The 6,285-nt window shown below is 33.3% G+C and overlaps 1 long non-coding RNA gene across 1 annotated transcript; it reads left to right on the top strand.

Moving 5' to 3' along the window:
• Positions 1 to 2,283: 2,283 nt before the first annotated feature.
• Positions 2,284 to 4,025, top strand: LOC144707996 (uncharacterized). Its single transcript, XR_013582612.1, has 2 exons — positions 2,284 to 2,582; positions 3,610 to 4,025. It is a non-coding gene; the product is annotated as an uncharacterized LOC144707996 (long non-coding RNA).
• The last annotated feature ends 2,260 nt before the right edge of the window (positions 4,026 to 6,285 follow it).

Raw genomic sequence — 6,285 nt, 5'->3', positions numbered from 1 at the left:
AACAAGTAGCATTATAAAAGTGACTATATTTATGTTAGTAAAAAAATGAAACCCATGAATAAAAATGGACAGTGTGAAGGATAATATTTTCAAATTATCCATAGGGCAATCTTTGACGGTAAAAATATTAAAAGTCACAACTTAATTTCACACCCAACCAGGACAAACTAATATATATATATATATATATATATATATATATATTTACTCCATTTACTACATTTGGTATGAATAAAAACGATGGTACTTGAGTCGCATGGATAAGTTGTGTCATATGCCACAACACGTGAAAACAATTGATAACTTTATATGTTCTTTTATGTAAAGATATCAGGTTTCCTGAATAATTCAGGTAAATTTTAGCATTAATTTCCACTATATTTCTAAAAGTATGTTACATTTTTTAATGAAGTGGAGTTCTACCCATAGTATATAATTTAAAATACTGACCTTAGCTGTACAATTAATAATGCAAAGCCATTATTTAATGACTATATTTAGATACATGCACAATAGTTATCGAACTACAGTATAATCGTTTTATCAAATTACAAATAGAAGCAGCACGTATGCATGTTTAATTATGAAATATTTTAAAACAAGATCATGAAGTATATAATGACTGCCAACCAACCGGCCGGTCCAATTCGCTGTAACCCAAGGTATGTGTGGTCTTGATTAACTTCTTGTTATCATATATATATATATATATATATATATATATATATATGTATATATATGATCATGAAGTATAATGGCTGATGCGAATGTTGATATTGCCTACCGATTCGTTGGTCAAATTTATTGCAACCCATGTGTTCTTGATTCTCTTGAACAAACAATCATAGCAATTGGGCGAATGACGTTTTCACAAAACTTTGTTTATGCGTTATACCACCAATTATGCCAATAAATATAACCGAAATTTAAAAAAACAAAACAGGTAACGTCAACTTTCTACGTGCAAGTATGCAATAACTTCAATGAGAAAGATCTAAAAGACGACCAGAAACAGTAATTTTGAATGTCTTCTGACTTGTATAGATAGATAAACGAGAGATAAACCGCAATTTTGAGCCTATACATTTAGAATTTGATGCGTCTTTTTTTATGCATCAATAAGAGCGAAACTTCTTTTTATTCCGTAGAACTTTATTATGATGTCTAATATCTGGCAAATATTTTACTAGTGCTCGAAAACATAGGCCGTTTGTAATAATGTAAGAAAGAGATTATATGCTCGGACTTTGTGTAATATCAGGATGAGAGGCAAGCAGGAAAGTCATTACACGACTCTCCAACATGAAACATGCCTCTTCACGATGCTATCTGTCATTATTAATTGCCGAATTATTCATGACATATCAAATGTTTGACAAGGTTCAGTTGAATAAAAAACTGTTTTTTTTATAACCGGATGAAACCGATTTATCATGGACTGCCATCAAGGCTCAAGTTAGACTCGTCCAAATTAAAATGCATCTGTGTTTACAGTGATAGGCGAACTAGTTTATAAAATTTCGCAAATGCTCAGCCACAGGTTTTAGCCATCCGATTTTTGAGGCCGCTGTTTTTTTCCTATTTTTTATTCAATTGTTTGTTGATCCCCCACCAAATGTTTAAATTGTTTAAGAAATACAGCTAGTAGTCATTAATGACTCAACGATTGTTCAAACGTCAAAAAATTTAATTATAAAGATGGGATGTGTTAAATTACATCATATATTAGGTTGATAACGATTGGTTATGGCAGCCATAATTATTCACCTTTGCTTTCCTTAGTTTAATTACGTACGGGGAATTAGGATCAGAATATTCCACCCTATCGGTAGGATAATTTGTCCCCCTAGAATGACTGTGCTGTGGGCGGCTAATCCATTTTCTAAAGAATATGTGAAATTAAATGAAATCAACATCCAGAATACGTAATTGTTTGAACGTCGGAAGAACCACCGTTCTGAATTTTACAAGTAACAAACTTTGGAAATACCATTGTTTGAATTGCACGGTTCACAAAACTCGGTGCCATTAATGGGTCAACTGTTTAAGACTTCGACGTATATGATAAAGGACATGAATGGTTGACTTACATTAAACAATTTGTTGAAGTCGATGAATCATTGCAGCGACAAATGGTCACATTAATTCGATTGTATGTCAGCAAGCAAAAAAAAAACTTACCCAGTTTATTATGTCTTCTTCCAGTTATGGTTTTCTGTGAAACATTCAACGGTGATGACTTTGTATGTGTTGTTTGAATCATATCCAACTTGGCATGTGAGGATGAGAAGAAAATGTACATAATTCAAGGCCAATATATATAATTGTTCAACTTGTGAATGGATTCTCTGGACTGATGTAAACAACTGCTGGCAGAGCACTATATAATGGCAATGAAGGAGCCTTCTTCGCTATTCCCATCTTGAGCTGATAGTCTCTCTTCTTTCCTCTCTGCTTTAAGGAAAATAAGAAGAAGATGGCGCAGAGGCCCATTGTTTTCCTCTCTCTGCTGGTTTTGACAGCGTTGATGCTTATCCCCCCGCCGGTGGTTGCGCAGCAGGATCAGAAGACATTCTTTCCTTGTAAGAACACTATCTGGTTCGATCAATATTTATAACTGTCCATTTTCTTTTGGAATAACGAGCCATTTGACGCTTATAATGCCCAAGTTTCATTGACATATTAAATAATCTGTCTCCTTTTTATTCATTTATCTTACTTTCTCGATTCTGGAACCGAGCACAGAATCTTGCATTGGAAAGATTTCATGAACGAACAAGTAAATGAAAGGGAGAGAAGAGAGACATATATAAAGGGTGTTTTCATAACAGGCGGTTTAGTATATAATCTTGTAGTTGACCTTGTCTAGTCATAGTTAAAACAAGACTTGGTGTCTCAGTAATTTACTATATTTAAATTCAGTCTTAACCATTTGCATGCTTCTTTTTATTCTATCAGGGTCGGTGTTCGTATCCGGTTATTATTGATAAATTGTATTTTTTGACTGGTTTGTACTGAGTGACGTAGCAAAGTACAAAATGTTTCGTCGGAAAGAATTCAAGAATCAAGAAGTAAATAAAAGGAAGAGAAGGGTGTTTTAGTACAGACGGTATAGAATAAAATCTTTTAGTTGAGTATATCCAGTCATAGTTAAACCAAAATTTAGTGTCTTGCTGTTTTACTATATTTAGATTCAGTCTTAGCCATGTAGATGTCTCTGGTATTATATAAGGGTACATGTTCGTATCTTGTTAATACTGAGAAATTATATTTCTAATTTTCTCTTGTGTTCATACCATTGACACATCCCTTGTTTTCCATAGAACCGCAGCCTTGTCTCAGTATCTTGTTAATCCCTTGTTTTCCATTCAAACGCAGCCTTGTTTCAATATCTTGTTAATATTGGGTTATTGTATTATTAACTGTGATTTGTTGATTGAAGGGTGTGTTCATAGGATTGACTCATCCCCTCTTGTTTTCCATTCAAACGCAGCCTTGTTTCAGTATCTTATTAATACTGGGTTTTTGTATTGTTAACTGACCTATCGTTGAGTGAAGGGTGTGTTCATACCATTGACTCATTCCCTCTTCTTTTCCATTCAAACGCAGTCTTCTTTAGACCAAGACTTGTGGCAGAGTTCTCTGGGAATGGAACGACAGGGAGATGCTGTTCACTTTGCTGCAATTTGAGCGCAAACGGCACCTGCTTTGGATGCTGCCCCTTCTATGTTTCATTTGTCAATGCTACAGGCTGTTGCACCAGGTGCTGCAACAGGTTCTTCGGCTACTGCTATGGCTGCTGCACATAGAAAACCAACGAAGAAATACCGCGGATTTAATAAGGTTTCTTGCTTCCAGTCTTTCTGATAAATAATCGATACAAGCATATCAGTGCTTATGGATTTAGATATGCTTGGATCTTTCGTTCTCCTTTTACAGCTGAGAAATTTGTGCTTGGTTTTGGGTGTATTTTTTCTATCATGTACAACAATTGATTGGATTTCTGTTAATGGTTGCTTGGAGGATATGTTGGAGCGTACGAAAGATCTCGGATAATACTGTGGTGAAATAATAAGCGGAAAGGAAAACTTATTAAGTTTAGCAGAAGGCTAACAGTATTGTCATAACACTGAAAATAACAAATATGGGTCTTACTTTAGATAAAATTTGAGGTAGGTTTCCTTCTGCCAAGAGGTTGAATCTAAAATCTTTGGAGAATTTTCTGTCTCTTAAGCCTGTTTCATTTTACGTGAGATGGTACAAGGATTAATATTTCTAAATAAAATAACAAATATGGGTCTTAATTTAGATCAATGTGACGGAAGTTTCCCTGTGCCAAGACATTGAACCTAAAATATTGGGAGAATTTTCCGTCTCATAACCATATTTCTTTTTACGAAAGATGGCACAAGAATTAATCTTTCTAGATAAAATAACAAATATGGGTCTTACTTAAGATCAAATTCGACGTAAGTTTCCTTCTGCCAAGACGTCGAATCTAAAATGTTGGGGGAATTTTCTGTCGCCTAACCCTGTTTCTTTTTATGTAAGATGGCACAATGATTAATCTTTCTAAATAAAATAAAAAATATGGGTCATAATTTAGATCAAATTTGACGTAAATTTCCTTCTGCCAAGACGTCGAATCTAAAATCTTGTGAGAATTTAACCCTGTTTCTTTTTACGTAAGATGGGACGAATCTTAATCTTTCTAAATAAATAACAATAATGGATCTTAATCTAAATCCAACGTGACGTAAGTTTCCTTCTGTCAAGACGTTGAATCTAAAATCTTAGGGGAATTTTCTGTCTCTAAATGGCTAATTGCATTTACAATTTGCTGTAACTTTAACTTCTATACACCATTTTTAGAAAATGGCTAATTTTATCAATAATTGCTGATGTTTTCACTATAAATGGCTGATTTTAGACATTCGTTTTGAACTCTGTCTAAAATCCTGGTTCTACATCCTGTTTTGGTCTTAGCTGGCTGTACTTACCCACCTATGATCTTTGTTTTTTTCCTGGCTGGTAACCCTTATTTTTTCTCTTCTCATTTTTTTTTTAATACGGTGGTAGTTTAGGGCACATTTTTTTGGGGGTTTTCCATTTTTTGTCATTTTTTCATATTTTTTAAAAAATTTCCTTTTTCAAAAAAAAGTTTTGTGCCAAAATAAAAACCTTGTTCTATGGCCTGTTTTGTTCATATAAAACTGTATCTGCACTCCTACTATACTTTATGTACATCTCGAAATAGCCAACTTTTCTCTTCTCATAATTTTTTCTTTGGCCTTACTAAAATACCATAGGTGTATTTAAGTAAATAATAGTACAAGTGGCAACCCTTATGGCACTTGAGTCCAGTTAAACTTATGTGCTTCGTATAAATGGATTGGACTTCTTCTCTACTCATAAATTAATACATTATTATTTGAATGTGTTTAATCATATAATTACCAAACAGATTTATTCGATTGAGATAAAATGATTTTATAAAATACAAAATAACTTAAATGTATGTCCATCTAGGAAAACAACCAATCGACCTCGAAGTTTTTGCTGTCCTCCATTGAGATAGTTATTTATACCGTGTACATCTCATATAGAAAAATGGGCTTAATGAGACAAAAAGTGTAATCAAATCCAACAATGATCATATACACCAATAAAAGAGTGTCAAGTTTGTAAGTGTTTCATGGAACCTACATAAAAGGTGATATTTAAATGTACATTTACCCTTATTTTACCAAGTTTGAAAGGAGATCAACTGAAATTTTCTCAAAATATGAAAAACTAAAAAAGTTACATGTGTATGAAAGATTGAAAAATGAATGTTAATAGGGAAGGATGCATCACTCTTGGAATTCAGCAAAAGCCCAAGAAATTGTTCGCCTGATCCATCAAAACCTCTCACAGATTTATCACCAAAGACATATTTTTAAGGTCACGTTAACTATGAATATGATTTCTTGTAAACCATACATAGATGACCGTTTGAGAATACCTGTATATGATTAAGTATTATTGACCCTTCCTTGAGGAATGACCCAAAAATCTTTGTAAAGAATAATTATAGAGTATTTCTAGCCTAGCTTAAACGTTTTTCCCATATGATTTTTCCCCTTAATATTTTTCTGATAAATTATCAAAAAACTTATCATGTAACTATAATTCCATCATACAGTATTCTGTAAATTCTCTGGTGAAAAGACGAGCTAGTGTGCAATAATAAAAAATCTACTTCTAATTGTTTAACTTACTTCTTGAACCCCTTTCATTCGTATG

The sequence above is a fragment of the Wolffia australiana genome, chromosome 9 (assembly GCF_029677425.1).
Source record: "Wolffia australiana isolate 7733 chromosome 9, ASM2967742v1".
NCBI classification, from domain to species: domain Eukaryota; kingdom Viridiplantae; phylum Streptophyta; class Magnoliopsida; order Alismatales; family Araceae; genus Wolffia; species Wolffia australiana.
This window is presented reverse-complemented; position numbering and strand designations above follow the sequence as displayed.